The sequence below is a fragment of the Vipera ursinii genome (assembly GCF_947247035.1).
Source record: "Vipera ursinii genome assembly, chromosome: 1".
Taxonomy (NCBI): Eukaryota; Metazoa; Chordata; class Lepidosauria; order Squamata; family Viperidae; genus Vipera; species Vipera ursinii.
The window spans coordinates 33,443,809-33,461,840 of NC_139512.1; the positions used below are offsets into that span (position 1 = coordinate 33,443,809).

General features: G+C 37.8%; 1 long non-coding RNA gene across 1 annotated transcript; it reads right to left on the reverse strand.

Annotated features, from left to right (window-relative positions):
* Window positions 1–988: 988 nt before the first annotated feature.
* Window positions 989–13,972, reverse strand: LOC310631829. Its single transcript, XR_014490726.1, has 4 exons — window positions 13,533–13,972; window positions 12,779–12,876; window positions 4,387–4,493; window positions 989–1,086 (listed from the first exon to the last, which is right to left on the reverse strand). It is a non-coding gene; the product is annotated as an uncharacterized lncRNA (long non-coding RNA).
* Between the last annotated feature and the right edge of the window lie 4,060 nt (window positions 13,973–18,032).

Below are 18,032 nucleotides of genomic sequence, written 5' to 3' on the forward strand. Positions count from 1 at the left end.
GATGACCAGTGATAAGGGTAGACTCCCTTCTGTACAAATACTGCTTCAAACATTTAGCTCCCTAACTAAACTTAGTGCATTTTTTTTTTGCTTTGCAGCTGTGAGTGAGCATTATGCAAAAGCTACTGGGTGTTCACTGCTGCCTTTTATAAAGTGTAACATAACTGCTTCAGTGTTATGAGGCATTGCAAACCAATGTCATTGGTAAGTGTGGGTTATACCTTGTGAGCACAGTACCTGATAGCAACGTGAAGCAAAGATGGAAACTAATCAAGGAGAGAAGCAACCTAGAACTAAGGAGAAACTTCCTGACAGTTAGAACAATTAACCAGTGGAACAACCTGCCTCCAGAAGCTGTGAATGCTCCAACACTGGAAGTTTTTAAGAAGAGACTGGACAGCCATTTGTCCAAAATGGTATAGAGCAGGGGTCAGCAACCTGAAACAGTGAAAGAGCCACTCGGAACCAGTTGGAAAAACTGGGAGCCGCAAAAAATGTGTGCGTATGTTCGTACATGCGCGCATGCGCAGAACAGGGTTTGACTGAAGAGTGGAGCCAAGGCGAGATATGCACCTACCCTGCATATTTGAATTGATTGGTTGAACTTTTTTAGTCCCACTTTTTTTTTTTGACTGCACATGGTAGAGGACTGGGAGCCGCAGGAGATGGCTGAAAGAGCCGCATGCGGCTCCGGAGCCACAGGTTGCAGACCTGTGGTATAGAGTTTCCTGCCTGAGCAGGGGGTTGGACTAGACTAAATCTTTGCTACCTCTATTTTATTGAAATGTTCCCCGTCAAGCTTAATATAAATTTTCTCAATTCTAGGCAAAGGGGTATTGCTCAGCCTCTTATGGCGGATTAATGATAGCTTTAAAATTACCACAGATCATGTTAGTTCTGTTCTTTATAGAATTGAAAATATATACTGTATAACAGGCCATTGGATCCAATCAACTTTTGAAAGAATTCCTTCAGCTATTATCCTATCCGACTCAATAGATACCTTTTTGTATATAGTGTATCGTACTGGGATGTTTCGTGAAACTCGGATGTGGCATTTTCTTGAAGCACGATTCTACTGTTGACCTGTTGAGATAGGGACAGCATCATTCATTGTGGTTTTCAGCTTACTTTCTGTGATAGAAAGTGAAGCTGGCAGTTTGTTAATTGATTTCAGTCCAATAGCAACTTCTTCAACAATAATAATCCACCTGTTTTCAGATGTAAGTCCAAGAAGCTTAACACATTGCTGGTTATTGTATCTTCCATTTATATATATCACTCAGGTGAGAATTAACTTTTCTCCATCATGAATTTTTAATTGTATTTCTGCCGGCTTTAGTATTTCAGTATGCCTGAAAGATTGTTCAAATTCATGCTGTAATATTACTCATACAGCAAAATTGGGGTCCAATTGCACTGATATAGTTTTGCAATTTATTTCTTTCATGAGCCATATTGCTGGTATTAGGCCACTTTTTATTATATTAATTCCCAGATTATCCAGTTCTATACACTTGTTTAAATCTCATCCTAGTTCAGTGATGGGGAATTTATAATACATGTGTCAAAGCTGACACACCATGAAGTTTTGGATGACATGCCATTGTTTATTTACACCTTGAAAGTATGGCCTTTTCTTGTGTGGTTTTTAGAGGCTGTGGAGGCTGCACAAGAATGGAATGTGTTTTCACATGGTCTCTGGACACTTTGAAAATCGCACAAGAGGGCCATGCTGTTGCATGGCCTTCAGACTCTCCAAAATCATGTGAGAATGCAACATGCTTCCAGACAATTTTCAGAAATGTGAAGACTGCATGATAGTGGAGTGTGCTTTTGCACAGTCTGCAGACCGATCCAAAGTTGTGTGAGAACACACCCTATTCTCACATGATTTTGGGGGGCTCTGGAGGCTGTGTGATAGCACAGACCATTCTCATGAGGCCTCCTTAATTTTTGAAAATCATGCAAGAGTGGGAATTGCTTTCATGAAGTTTTTAGGGGCTACAGAAGCTGTGAAAGAGCATTCTGTGAAGCCACTTCCAGAACAAAGGCCACATGTGGCCCTGAGTAGCGTCGGGTAGGCCACAGGAGCCTGTGAAGAGAAAGAGAACAGTGCCTGAAGGTAAACAGTGCACAACAGATCATGGGGACAACTGGCCTGTGGGGGCAATCACGCACTTCCTCCAGGCTTGTGTGCCTTGGGGAATGGCATAAGGTGGTCCTTTTGAGTGGCAGTGACAGTGGTTGTACTAGGTGGCCCAGCCTCAATGCTGAGTGCTGCTGTTCAGGGTGTCCTAGATTAGGTGGAGAGAGATAGGGAATTGTTTCTCTTTTCATTGGTGGGAGTGATAGGCCAGCATAATCAAATTAGGCATTTTCCAAATTTTTGACATGCTGAGCCCAAAAGGCTTGCCATCATTGTCCTAGCTGTTGGCTATCATTGCACTGTGATTACAAATTCCAAAGTTTAATTACATGCTGTAAGGGAAAAAATATTTCTTTTTGCTGCCTTGCATCTTCCACCATTCACTTCCTTCAGTGTCCCTGGGATTTATCCAGGAATATATACTGCTCAAAAAAATAAAGAGAACACAAGATAAGACATCCTACTATTAAATACAGTACATTGTGTTGTTTAAGTGTTCCCTTTATTTTTTTGAGCAGTATAGTATTATGAATGGTGGAGATAAATGCAATGGAATCCCATTTCCATATGCAATTTTGTATAATTATTTTAGAATCCTCCCTTACTTTTTTCCCCAAGTTAAAAAAAAAACATGAACATGTTAAGTTTTTCTCATAGGATATTGCTGAAGCCCTTTATGAGGTATGATAGCCAGAACATTCTCTGATGGTATATATATCCTAGACCTGTATGAAAATGTCACTACCTCACCTCCATTATCTCTCTCCTTATCAATGGCAGTCAGTTTCAACACTGTCTGTTTATATGTGAGGCAGAGGCATCCACAAAAGTTCAAAACAGGCAATGTGACAGACTTGACATCATGATGCAAGTCCTGAGGTACACATGCCAGACACATGTACAAAGAGGTGTGTACTGCAATGCCATATGCACCATCTTGCCTATTTTGACACCCACCCGTCCTGTGGCTGCTACTGCTTTTTCCAAGGAAGAGCATAATTTCACATAAAGTTAGGTGATAAATACACCAAAATAAAATCAAACTTAATCACATTATAAAACCTTTACTGTGATTTATAAACTACAGCTCTGAATCATGCATTATGTGAACAGTGTTTTTTAAGACTTAAGATATTGTTCTAAATCAGCCACTGCAGCTTATTTTACAAAGCATAGTTAATACAAACCAAACATTAATGTGATGCCTGAACCTGGCTATTGACCTTTTTCTTCCATGACAATGACCCTGAGAATTTTGAATTAAAAAAACAATTAAAATGCTAAGTCAGGCCATCTTATGATGGCTAATTTTGTCATCCTAAGATGATGGACATTCTTAGCCTGAGCAGTTGGCAATGAGCGAGCAGCAGGAGAAGGCAGAGATCTTGGAAAGTGTAAAAACACCTCCTTTGGTATATTTGGATCATCTTTAATAATTGACATATGTGACTCAATCGTAGGCAATTGGCAAATAATATGGGTATGCTGACAGGCTCCACATGCTACCTAGCAGAACACCATATGTAAAGCACTTGGACAAAAATGTGATTTCACACTACATGCTGCTTACTCAAATTGAACTACTCTGCAGAAATAAGAGCAGCTGTTTATATTTATTCTCTATAGCAGCGTTTCCCAACCTTTGGAACTTGAAGATGCGTGGACTTCAACTCCCAGAATTCCCCAGCCAGCATAGCTGGGAGTCCACGCATCTTCAAGTTCCTAAGGTTGGGAAACGCTGCTCTATAGCATGACTGTGTTTTTATCTCAGTGATCCTGGGTAATTTCTCCATGTACACAAGCAAAATGCATGGCAATAAAAACATCTTCCATTGCAGCTGATGTGTGTGAACATCAAACTAGTGGGGTAAGGGGCTACAAACTAGATAGGCAATTGAAGCACTTTTTGTCTGTGCACAATATAAGTGCTACACATTAAAAAAGGGGCAGTTTAGATTGCCTTGTCTTGCCTGCCATTTTGAAATCAGTACCTAACAGTGTGGATACCCCTGGTGTGGATACTTCAGTATAATATGGCTTCCAAATATTTGTTTTAAAAAACCCACATGTTTATGGTTCTCAGGCTTTTAATGTATGATACAACAATCTTGATATTGCTAAAGACTCAACTATGGATGTTTCTCCTTGGCTTTTGTTAAATCATAAATCTTGGAGTGGCTAGATAAAAAAAGGCAGAAGCAGCAGTAGGCCTGCAGGTTTGTGGATTCAGTAGATACCTGATGATGTTGTCTCCAGAGTTTGAAGTTTTGCAATCAGGAAAAAGCAGAGTCATGTCTCAGTTAGATCTTGTTCAAATTCAATTGGAGCACAAAATGTTCTGGATCTTTTAAAGGAATGAGGTTATTTTTTTAGCTGATCAGCAAGCAGGTACCACATTTTCAGTTTTATCCTTATTGGAAATCATCAAGTACATGTAGTCAGTTGTTTTTCAATAGAGTTCTAACTCTATATATGGAATTGAACTCACAGATCCTTGCATTTTAGATAAATGCAATATATGTAGCATATTAGCTTTAGGAGTTATCCTGGTCCTGCTATGCAGATGTTACAGAAGAGATATCAAGAAACCTCTTACATGGGGATCTAACATAATGTCTATAACTACTCTGAGAACTTAAGAGAAGATGGATTCTACATACCATTCTGAGAGTTTCTCAAGATCTACAGAAAATAAACTAAATGAGCCCAGCCTAAAAGAAACATTTTTTTAGTTGGGGCCTACACTTGGAATTTTGAGAGTTTGTACTGCATCTCTTAGAATAAAGGAAAACACTCAGATTATTCTAAACTAGAATAGAATAGAATAGAATAGAATAGAATAGAATAGAATAGAATAGAATAGAATAGAATAGAATAGAATAGAATAGAATAGAATGATTGTACACACAAGGAATTTGTCCCCGGTTCATAAGCTCTCAGTGTACATAGAACAACAAAGTGATAGGTCATATATCATAGATCATAATTACAATAATTAATCATAAGATACAAGTGTTAAATCATAGATGCCAATAGGAGAAGGTAATAGGAAAGATGAAAAAATGAGAAAGATGAGACGGGAAGGATAATATCAATACAGCCTTACTACCTGGTAAATATCTTTAAGCCAAAGACAGTACTGTGTGAATTAGGTGTTCAGCAGAGTGATAGCATGAGGGGAAAAAACAATCTTTGTGTCTAATTGTTTTGGCATCCAATACCCTATAGCAGTGTCCAGAGGGGAGAAGTTGAAACAGTTTATGTTCAGGAATTGATGGGTCTGTAGTTATTTTCTCAGTCCTGTTTTTGGTTTGTGCAGTGTACAGATCCTCAGTGGAAGGCAGGCTGGTTGCAATTGTTTATTCTGCAGCTCTAACTATCCATTGAAGTCTGTCCTAGTTTGGTTGCTGTGCCAAACCAGACAGTTACTGAGGTACAAATGACAGACTCAATAATTTCTCTGTAGAATTGTATCAGCAGATCCTTGGGCAGTCTGAGCTTTCTGAATTCACTCAGAAAGAACATTCTTTGTTGTGCCTTTTGGTTCTAATGTTAGGTATCCATTTCAAGTCCTTGGAGATAATAGAACCTAGAAATGTGAAGGTCTCTATCTGGACCGGGATGCCCTGTGTACGGTCACTCATGCTCTCGTGACCTCTCGCCTGGACTACTGCAATGCTCTTTACATGGGGCTTCCCTTGAAGACCACTCGGAGGCTCCAACTGGTACAGAATGCGGCCGCGAGAGTTGTCTTGGGAGTTTCCCGGTACTCCCATGTTACACCTTTGCTCCGCGAGCTACATTGGTTACCAGTTGTCTTCCGGGTGAGGTTCAAGGTTTTGGTTATGATCTTTAAGTCCTTACATGGCATGGGTCCGGGGTACCTCGAGGACCACCTGCTGCCGGCGTCAACTCCCCTCCGCCCTGTGCGTGCCCACAGAGAGGGCCTCCTCAGGGTGCCTCCGGTCAGGGAATGTCGACTGGTGGCCCCCAGGGGGAGGGCCTTCTCTGTGGGCGCTCCGGCATTATGGAACCAACTGCTGGTGGAGCTCCGGATGGCATCGGACCTTTGCTCCTTCCAGCGCGGGCTGAAGACCCACTTATTTGAACTAGCTGGTCTGGCCTGCTGGGGAACATTAGGGTTTTTTAATGGGTCTTTTATTGTTTTTATTGTTATTGTAATTTTTAATTGGGCATTTGTTTAATTTCTTTTTAATTTTTGTATTGTTATTTATATATGCCCTGTTAACCGCCCTGAGTCCTTCGGGAGAAGGGCGGTATACAAATTGAATAAATAATAAATAATAATAAATAATAAAAGAGCCAAGGTTACCTACCCCTGGCCTAGAGCTACTGCATCCCCTGCCCTAACTCCATAACCGCTGCATCACATTGGCCCTTACTCATCTTCAATTGCAAAAACAGGTCAGGCTTTGGCTAAAGAAAAACCTTTCCCTTGTGAGAATAAAAGATGCTTAGGCCCTGTGCTTTGAAGAGCTGTACTGCTAGAAAATATCTCCTTGAGTTAATACTTAAATTTATCGTGGTCTGCTATTCCTAACAGACCCCTGTCCTCCTTGCCCAACGGTTAAAGAGTTAAATAAGCTCTTTTTGTTTTAATTGGAAAGTTTAATTTAACTGCCTTGGTGGAGCAGTGGGCTAATGCCTCCTTAAGTAACACCAGCTGCCTGCAATTAGTGCAGGTTCGCATCCCACCAGGCTCAAGGTTGACTCAGCCTTCCATCCTTCCGAGGTAGGTAAAATGAGGACCCAGATTGTTGGGGGCAATAAGCTGACTTTGTAATAATGCCGCTTGGGGTGTGTGTGAAAGCCCTAATAAGCAGGCATATACACAGAATGAAGGCTACTGCTAAGCTTGTAAGCCGCCCTGAGTCTTCGGAGAAGGGCGGGATATAAATGGAATTAAAATAAATAAATAAATAAATAAATAAATAAATAAATAATACTGTGTTGCCTGATATTGTAAGAGGAGGTAGAATAGGAGAGCTTCTTCTAAAAGAAACAAGTTTTCTCCTAAACTCTAAATAAAATTATTTCTATAAATGTAAAGTGAATCAAAGTTACTCCAGTGGATGAAAAACAAGAAAAGACAGTGGTCTGGAGAGAGTTTCTTCTGAAAATATAAGTTGTGTTTTACAGTTTTAGAATACAGCATATTTCTTGGCAATATTACAGTCTCCTATGAGTGCACATCAATTGCATTCCTTCCTCCTTGGAAGAAACCCATTTTCTGCAATGAAATTGGAAACAAGCTGCAATTTAAGATATGCTTCCAGGCAATATAAATCATGACTATATTTCCTGAATGGCCTATACATTTTCATTGCACCTAAAGGAACATGGGATTTATTTCTCAAGTGTGTAAGAATAGAGAGGGAAAAACAATGCTGGGCAAAATATGATTATATATAAGGGAATAATTTGTCCCAAAACTTCAGTCATACTGTTTCATTCTTTACTGATAGATTACCGTACATGATTCAGAATGCAGGTTTTATAAACCAGTAAAACCTGAAAGTGTTTCTTATTAGATAACAGGTGAACGCTGCAGGTGAAATGAGCTAGATTGCATGACACCCTTAACTATGGGTAACATAGCCCAATATGCAGCATTTACACAACATCCAGTACTATAAACTATATGGACTGCTGCAGCATAATTTGCTAATATGTGGTGGGTTCACTTGTAGTTCAGTTCCTCATACAGCCAAATTGTTCAAGCTGTCTTTGAAGTTCAGGTTGCTATCTTATATCTAATCTGGCTAACAAAAATTCTCCGTAAGTTTTATAGATGGGAATTGTTTCAGAGCTTTGCCTGAAAATATCTGGGCTGGATTATTCTTTCGTTCATATTATTTATTGAAGTGACTTTATTATGGTGCTTGCTGGGCTTTATACTTCATTTGATGTTCACATTTTAATTGAATTTGTTTAAATTAAATAATATTTATACTCTAAACATAAAGCAAAGTGCCAGTACCTATGACAGCCTCGTCACATCAGGCCCATATGAACTCTTAGAAAATGAAAATGGAAGGAGACTGTAGATATTTATTTAGAGACATGCTCACTTGTCCCCCGCCCAAGGAAAAATCAAAGAAAAAGCAAGCTTAAAATAGTAAGAAGTGATAAGTAGGTATTGGTGGGCTAAAGAACAACCTCACCATGTTGCCTTCTAAGAAGTGGGTGGAACTTGCAATGCCCACCATAGCAGCCAATTGTAAGGCTTCCCATAACATGTTATAATATCAAATATGCCTGCCCATCAGACCATCAGTTAAGAGGAAATATCTTGTTTTGGAAGTCTGGAGCCCTTCAATTGCTGAATTATTAAACAATTTTGTGTATAAAATGAAAAAAAAAAACAAGGGAGAGATGAACTGAACATCCTATATCACCTCTGGCATTATAATTTCATTGCTCTGGTTGCAGTAGCAACAGCAACAACAATTGTAATACAGCCAGTGTAGTGAAATAGTTAAGATTTCGGAACAGAAGCAGCAAGGATAACTTGCTCCCTCAACAATGGAAGCCTATTGGGTGACTTTAGGTCAGCCGCTCCCTCTCAGCCCAATTGACCTTGTTGCGGAGAAAAACATGACTGAGTGCTGTATATTTGCCTTGAGCTCCTGAATAAAAAGCAGAAAAGCTGAATGCGAATCAAATAGTAAATAAAGTAGCTCAATGTGGTTTCTGTAATAAAATGATACAAAATCCTATTTGAAGAGGATGTAATCTAGAACTGCAGGTTCTTTCTTCCCTGCCCTTTAAAACTTTAGACGTGGCCTCTTGAACAATTTCAAAACTTGCTACTATATGAGAAAACAAAATTATGAAGTACAGATGAAGAATCTGCATGCATAGTGTTAATTAAATTGAATTTGTCTGGACCTCACTAAATTCTTTGTCTCGGCCAGCCCATTTTTTTTTATAAAATAAATCTTTATATACATTTCGTGTTAAAAACACACCATACACCAACAAAGACAAAAAAAAACATTTACAATATACAGAAAACGAAGAAATTGAAAAATTGAAAACCATTTCAAAAAATTTCAAATTATATCTACTTCTAAACTAACAATTATATTCCACTCATTAAGTCTCTTATAACCATCCAACTCCAAAGCTTATTCAATAACAAAAACTATATCACTTCATTTTTGACCAACCTCCAAGCCACCCTCATTTCTTTAATCTTTTATCCATCCAAATATACCATTTATTCCATAATGGAAATGCTGGTGTCTCTTCTTTACCCTTCAACTTCTTGGTCAATGTGTCTGCTTCTGCACAATCAAGTATTCTCCTAATTATAACTTCATCCGGCGGGGTATGATTTGCCTTCCAAAATTGAGCATACCCCATCCTTGCCGCTGTTAAGACATGTAAAACCAAATACCGGTACCATATTTCCATCTTAATATTTCCAGGCCTGGGGCCAAGCAGATACATCTCTGGTTTAAGATCAACTAAACACCCTGTGATTTCTTCTATCCATTTTGGGATCCTCGTCCAATATCTAACCACTTCCAGACATGTCCACCATAAGTGATAATATGTGCCAATCCCTTTACCACATTTCCAACAATCGTCGGCCAGCCCATTTTGAGCACTATCCCCAGCATGCTGCTCAAAGGCCAAGTAAAGCTCTCATGCCAAAGCAGAAAATCATCTCCATCTTACACATAAGGAGATGATTCTGGAGTAATTGACAGGCAAAGATCACTGTAGGTAGGATACAGCAATAAGGAAAGCCCCAAATCAGGATAATTGCCCTGCCACTACAGAGAGTGTTTATCTGCAGTACTGCACCTTCCGGAAGTAGATACCTAGAGCAGTCTGCCACATTAGTTCTTAATGATTGGTCTTAAGAAACATACTATACTTGCAATTGATATTAACAAATCTATTCTTAATGATGAAGGTACTATGTAGCCATCACAATCAGCAGCCATTGATAGCCTCATTCTCTGTAATTAACCATACTGAAACCAGTTGAAAACTGCGCTTACAGTACATGAGTGAATACAGTAACTAAGTAAAAGTAGATTAATTATATTAATCTCCTTGGCATTAACAAACGTTGAAATGCCCTTCTGTGGTTTGCCAGATTCCCAACACAGATGATTACTGATTTTTATTAAAAGTATTTATACTTTATTCTTCAGTCCAAAAGATTGACAGGGTAATTAAAAATATTATATAAATTAACCTTTGTCCTTTTAGGCTTAACATTATAAAAAGAAAAAAATATAGAAAGTGAAATAGATGAGGAAGATAAAGGAAAATTAAATTATCAAGGAACCAGTATTTGATGGCAAGCTATTTCAGGAATGATCAGTTATGGTAGAAATGAATGATTTGGGATGTTCTAGATGCCTCCATCATTTCTGAAACAGGACTTCTTGCCCTTCCTCATGGGGCAGTTGAATGCCTCAGCCACCATGAGGAGAAACCTTTAGCTCAGCTAGTCACAGCCACAATATAGGACAATGGCAGCCCATTGCTTCATCTCTCCAGCTCCAGCTTTCAATTCAAAGAGCTCTGGAGAATGAATCCTCTATGGAGCCTGCTCTTTACCCTATGGCTCGTTTGATTGGAGTAATCCTGGAGTATGGATAAATCTAACAAGTTTTTAAATTACAGGAATTTTGTTCCATTATGGGAATTAAAAGGATGTCTGCAGTCAGCTATAATCTCTCTCTCTCCCCCTTCCTCTCCATCCCTCCCTGTCTGTCTGTCTGTCTGTCTCTCTCTCTCTCTCACACACACACACACACACATACACACACACAAACATTCATCCACATACAACAGAATATTTAGTTTTCTGCTGAGCAGAAATATAGCAATGAAAATGCAAAAAATATTTAAGATAAAAATATTAATGAAAACTGAAGCCTTTCTTTTAGGCATTTTGGATAAGCCAATTGAAAAACAAGTTGGGGTGCTATTCTTTCACATGGTGATGGCTATGAGGATTGTACTTGCCAAACACTGGAAAGAAAAAGAGATGCTGACTATTGAAGAATGGATTTTGAAATTGACTGAACTAGCAGAGATGGAGAAATTAACTGCTTTGATTAGAGATAATGGACTAGACAGCTTTATAAGAGACTGGAAACCATTTGTAGACTTTCTATGTGCTAAATTTAATTTTTTTTTTAAACTTGGTTTTTTAACTTTTGTATTTTGGTTTTTAATTACCCTGTAAACTGCCCTGAGTCCTCCGGGAAAGGGCGGTATATAAATGTAATAAAATAAATAAATAAATAAATAAATAAATAAATAAATAAATAAATAAATAAATAAATAAATAAATAAATATAATAATAGATGGTTAACAGAGGGATTTGAAAATTAGTGTAATGTTTAGCTCAACCTGTTGACTGCCTTTTCTTTCTTCTTGTATGTATGTATGTATGTAAAAGGGGAGGAGAATTTACTCTTCTTTCAGCACCCAGCTAGGGTGGATCATACATATTAAATGTTAAATTTAATTCTGCGCTTTTTCTTCTTTTTTGGTACACTATTTTTTCTTTTTTATTGTTGTTAGGGTTGAATGCATGTTTTGGTTTTGTTTCTTTTTGTTTATTTGTTTTACTGTTTTGTATTTTATTATCTATGATAAAACTATAAATAATAAAAAGTATTTGCTAATTAACACATTTTAAAATATCAAAATATAACTATATGTCCCAACACTGAAAAAATTGTTGACAGGGTTTTTTTGCATGCCAATGCCAATCCATTGTTTCATTACTATCTTATTAAAAGAAGGGTGGTTTAAAAATATGAAATATAAATAAAAATAAATATTAAAATATTTAATTTGCACTTAAACAAGTTTTTGGAGACAGAAGAAATGCACAACTTGAGACCCTTTGAAATTTTGATTGCAAGCCCTTCTAAAAGTAAAGGGCAATATTTAATGTGGCAAATTATTTAATAGTTAAAGAATAATCATATCAATTATATATAATTATTTTAAGTTGATTAATCAGAGATTACTATTTATTAAATGAAATTAAAGCATTTAGCTTTGTTTTGCCTTTCCCCTCTTTGCTGATTTTTTGTTGTTGTTCTTGTCCCTTCAAGTTAGTGTTAATGCTTGGTGACTTCCTGGACAAGTCCCTGCAGTTTTCTTGGCCACATTTTAAAAGTGGCTTATTGCTTTATTCCTAGGGTTGAGAAAGAGTGATTGGACTAAAGTCACCCACCTGGCTTCCTATGTAAGGTGGAGCTTCTGATTTCTAGCCTGGTGCATTAACTGCTACACCAAACTGGTGTGCTCTTTCTTTCTTTGCCCAGATCTTATTTTGGGGAGTTATGAAACAGTTGTAGATAATGTACAGTTAAACATGTACATTGCACATGTTTAATCAGCTCAGCATGCTGTATTCTACTAGTGATAAGATTCATGTTCCTGTTTCTTTAAGACAGATTGTATCCTGTATCTTTAAGACAGATTCAGTTCAGAATGAGATTTGTTTAACTAGGGTTTTTCCCCCCTTCTCAATGAGTGTACCAACAAAGTCTCCTCCAAGAGTGTGTTCTTTTACTTGGAAGATGGACTTCTTTTTTCTGAAATAGTTTTTTTCTTACCTTCCATTGTACCCTCCCAGCCTTGGCCCGACGTCTTGGTATCCTCTCATGACCAATTTTAGCTTCTAAACCCTGATTTGGTAGTTAGGTGCTGCCTCCTGCTGAGAAAAACCAAAATGGATCATACAGGACATCTAAAGAAATTACCTCAATTGATAAATGAATGTTTTTGAAGGATGAGAGTACCCATTTTTGGGCAGAAACATGGCTATAGCACTGTTTTTGTAGCATTATTTTCTCAAGGAGAATAGGTCACCTCATACTAAAGAAAATAATAGTAAATCCAATTGCAAAGTATTGAGTTACATCTATAATGGTGTTATTTTACTATAACATTCTCAAATGTTCAAAGCATATGCATGCTTTGTTTATAATTTTGCTTAATGTTTTATCGGTTTTTTTGGTAAATAATGTAAATAAAGTAAATAATGAATAAATAATTCATAAAAACCCTATAAGATCTATCAATATTACTATTATTTCACACACTGTATTGCTGCTTTCCAATAGCCAATGTGGTTATGCATGGGGTAATGGAACCCAGACTAAAAGACCACATGCTTTACATTTCAGTGTCTTAACTTGCCTGTTGCATAGGAATGGACAACTCTGGAGTCATATCAAGGGCCAAACATGACAGTGGATTTTGTAAAAAAAACTAAATTTTATTTATAAATTTATTTTAATTTATATCCCACCTTTATCATTTTTTACAAATTCAAGAAAGCAAATACAATACATCTCTCTGTATTACTTTCCTGACAATTCTGTGAGGTGAATTCAGTTGAGAGAAACAGAATAACAAGGTTGAAAGGGACCTTGGAGGTCTTCTATCTGGTCCAAACCCTTGCTCAGGCAGGATACCCTATATTATTTCAGACAAATGGCTGTCCAATCTTTTCTTAAAACTCTTCAATGATGGAGCACTCACAGCTTTCTGAAGGCAAGCCATTCCACTGGTTAATTGTTTTCACTGTCAGGACATTTCTCTTATTCTAGGTTCTCTCCATGATTAGTTTCCATCCATTGCTTCTTATACCTGCATTCAGGTGCTTTGGAGAATAGGTTGACCCCCCCCTCTTTATTGTGGCAGCCTGAGATATTGGAACACTGCTATTATCTCATCTCTAGTTCTTCTTTTCATTAGACTAGGCCAGGGGTAGGCAACCTCGGCTCTTTTATGACTCATGGACTTCAACTATGCTGATGGACTTCAACTATGCTTCAGCTATGCTGACTCAGGAATTCTGGGAGTTGAAGTCCATGAGTCATAAAAGAGCCGAGGTTGCCTACCCCTGGACTAGGCATACCCAGTTCCTGCAACCATTCTTTATATGTTTTAGCCTCCAGTCCCCTAATCATCTTTGTTGATTTTCTCTGTATTTTTTCTAGTCTCAACATCTTTTTTATATTATGGTGACCAAAACCGTATACAATATTCCAAGTGTGGTCTTGCCAAGGCATCATAAAGCAGTATTTAACACTTCATGTCATTTTGATTCTATTCCTCTGTTAATGTGGACTAGGACTTTGTTGGCTTTTTTGGAAGCTGCACTGCTGGCTCATATTTGGCCACTAGGACTCTGAAATCCCTCTGGCAGTTACTGCTATTGAGCCAGGCATTCTGTTCTATACCTGTGCCTTCTGGTTTTTCTTGATTAAGTGCAAAACCTTACTTTTCTTACCATTGAATTCCATTTTGTTAGATAGGGTCCAGTATTTAAGTCTATTGAGATTCTGCAAATTTGATGAGTTCCCCTTCTATTCTCTCATCTAAATCATTTATGAAAATATTGAATAGTACTGGGCCTAAAATGGAACCTTTGGGATTTCCCTCCATATAGAAGTAGTACCATTAAAGACTACATGTTGAGTGTGCTTTGTCAGCCAGTTATGAATCCATCTACTAGTGATGCTTTTTATCCCACATTTTTCTATCTTACAATGAAGTAGGTTGTGGTCTACTTTGTCAAATGCTTTACTGAAATGAGTATACTATGTCCACAACATTGAATGTGATTGTGATTGGCCTGAAGTAATGCAACCAGCTTTCATTTCTAAAATGGGACTAGAATTAAAGTTTCTTGGTTTCTAGCCTGGTGCTTTAAGCACTAGACCAAACTGGCTTTTTAAATTAAATTATTTAATTTATGTAATTAATCTCTTAATTACATGTTAAACATAAAATGTTTAGTTAATATGATTTTTGAAACGGCAAAGCCCAGATTCTAGACAGCAAGCAGCCTCTGAGCTGAACTTCTACTCTTATACCAGCCTTAAATTGACCATGTCTTAAAAGTCTATTTTCTTAGACAAAAAACTATTTTTGTCTACTTTCAACATTGGCCTTTCCTGGAAGTTCTTTCCATTTGTTCAGTAGATACCTACAGTGTCTCTTTTCCCCATTTTCTTTTAGGGTCAAATTTAAAAGTTAATTATCAAGATGATCAATTAGAAAAGAAGCTTTATATTGATGTGATTATTATTTGCAGAAACATGAGAAAAGTGTCTATATTTAATGGTCATTTTTTCAAAAATAAGAACTGTATTAATTTAAGGCTGGCAAAAGAGAATATTATAGGAAGAAGAGAAAATCAAGCAAAGCCATTATATGGACTATAGAATTATAGAAATTGTTATTGTTTTTAAATATAAACCCAGACAACAAACTGTTTACCAAATATTAAGGTAATTATGTTAAAAATCAATAATATATATTTTTTAAAGTTAAAAGTTAATTATACCTTTGAAGTCCTAATACTTAATGTATTATAATTAACATGGTAATACATTAAAAATGAAATTCTGTTGCCTGCTCTCAAAAGTATGTATCTTCCCATACACATACATAACACACATATGCACATGCTATACATTTATACACCTACCCCATATAACATATAAATATTAATCACTATTTTGAATACATAGTAGAAAGAGGAAACTTGAGAGTTCACAAGGTTGATGCTGTATGTGAACAAAACTGTGGCTGAATCTGAATGTTCTGCTTCAGATACTACAAAGCCTCCTTCCAGAAGGTAACAAGGAAAACAGGTTGTGAAGAGGGTATGTAGTGTCCTAATCCTGAGGACCTTGCTGAAGCATTGCTATGTCCTGGATAGAAGGAAGTGAATTGACAATAATCTTTTCTGCAACACTCACCACTCTGCACCGCCTTCCTGTCTGAAGCAGTAATGCTTCCAAATCACTGTAATGCAATAGGACAGGATGCTCACCATCGACCCTCTGTAAAAAGTGGTAAGGATAGGGAAGGATGCAATTTTCTCATGCAACACAGAAAATGCAGGCGCTGCTGTGTCTACTTCATCAGTGTCTCACTGTTGAGTGACCAAGCTAGTCTACTTGATAGCTGCACTTCCAGAAACCTGATGCTGCTAACCACCTCCACAGAATCATTAATACCGAGGTGCGTGGTTGTGCCTGACTTTTCTGAAATCGACAATGATACTGTTTTTCTGTAAATAATTGCAGAATTTCCCTGTTACACTAGCTTTTGGGGGGGGGAGTTATTTTTCAGCAAGTGTTGGGGCAAAGGGTTACTTTCCCAAGAGATCTGGTTCAGCTATTTCTGTGGTAAGAACATGCAAAGCATTTTCTAGTCCAGGGCCAATTTGTGTTTTGGACCATTCTCAGAATGAAACTGGGTAGTTTTATTGTAAGGTAAAGGTTCCCCTGCACATGCGTGCTAGTCGTTTACAACTCTAGGGGCTGGTGCTCATCTCCGTTTCAAAGCTGAAGAGCCAGCGCTTGTCCGAGGACGTCTCCGTGGTCATAGGGCCGGCATGACTAGACGCCAAAGGCGCACAGAACGGTTACCTTCCCACTGTAGTGGTCCCTATTTTTCTACTTGCATTTTTATGTGCTTTCAAACTGCTAGGTTGGCAGAAGCTGGGACAGGCGCTCACTCTGTTATGCGGCACTCGGGATTCGACCCGCCAAACTGCCGACCATCTGATCGACAAGCTCAGCGTCGTAACCCACTTAGCCGCGTCCCTTAGTTTTATTGTAAATAGGTACAAAACCAAGTTGTTTCAGGTAACAATAAAAAGCCAAGGTGGAAGAATTTTCTATGCTAATATTAGTGTCTTTCTATACGTGTATAGAAGAGTAACAGAGTGAGCACCTGTTACTCGTCCAGCTTCTGCCAACCTAGCAGTTTGAAAGCATGTAAAAATGCAAGTAGAAAAATAGGGACCACTATGGTGGGAAGGTAACAGCGTTCTGTGCCTTTGGCGTCTAGTCATGCCGGCCACATGACCACGGAGATGTCCTCACAGAAGTGCTGGCTCTTCGGCTTTGAAACAGAGATGAGCACCGGCCCTTAAAGTTGCAAACGACTAGCACGCATGTGTGGGGGAAACTTTACCTTTATACGTGTATACTTGCCATGCAAAACTACTCCAGGATTTCTATGGTTGTTTCAGCCAAAACTCTGTAACCAGCATTCCAAGATTTGTTTTTGAACCATGGATAATCATGTATGATGCAGACCTTTGGACATGTTTTGATTTAAAATGTAAGTTTTCTTTGCGCTCACCACTATTAGCTTTGATGGGAGAACTGCATATGCACTGAATGCAAGTGATTGCTCTTGGGTGATTTAATTGGTCAAAGTTGAACTTGCGGTGTATAACACAGTCCATCATGGAAAGTATTAATCCTGAAACAACCTTTACCTCCGAATTTTTCATTTTGGAATAATTACATGAAATAACCAGCTACTTAAGTTCCAAGCTTTAAAAAGGGTTAAGTATTTGTGTACAATTCAGATACAAAATCACGTATTGTGACATTAGGGTAGATTTGTTCATGGTTCTGCCAGCTACTGATTTAGCAAATCTTCATTTGTTCCTACAATTTTTCTTGCTGTGATATTAAGTCTGAAATATTTATACAGGTAACCCCCAATTTAGGAATCAGATTTCTGTTCCTATGGCCTGTTCCTTAAGTCAAATTTGTTTGTAAGCCAAAAAGCATTATGTAATAGTGTATAAGGAAAATTGAGTAATGAACTTAGACCATTGTGTCTTTGATTCAAGTCAAGATTTTGCTACAAGACTCATTCTTAACTATGGGTCATCCTTAAGGGACATACTAATTAAATTGACTTCTCCCAACTTTTCACCCCGTGAACATTGCCATTATCTTCATAAATAAAACTAGCTTATTGAGATTTGTACTGCACAAGAAAACACATATATTTTGCTCTTAAATGGTTACTAGTACTAACTGG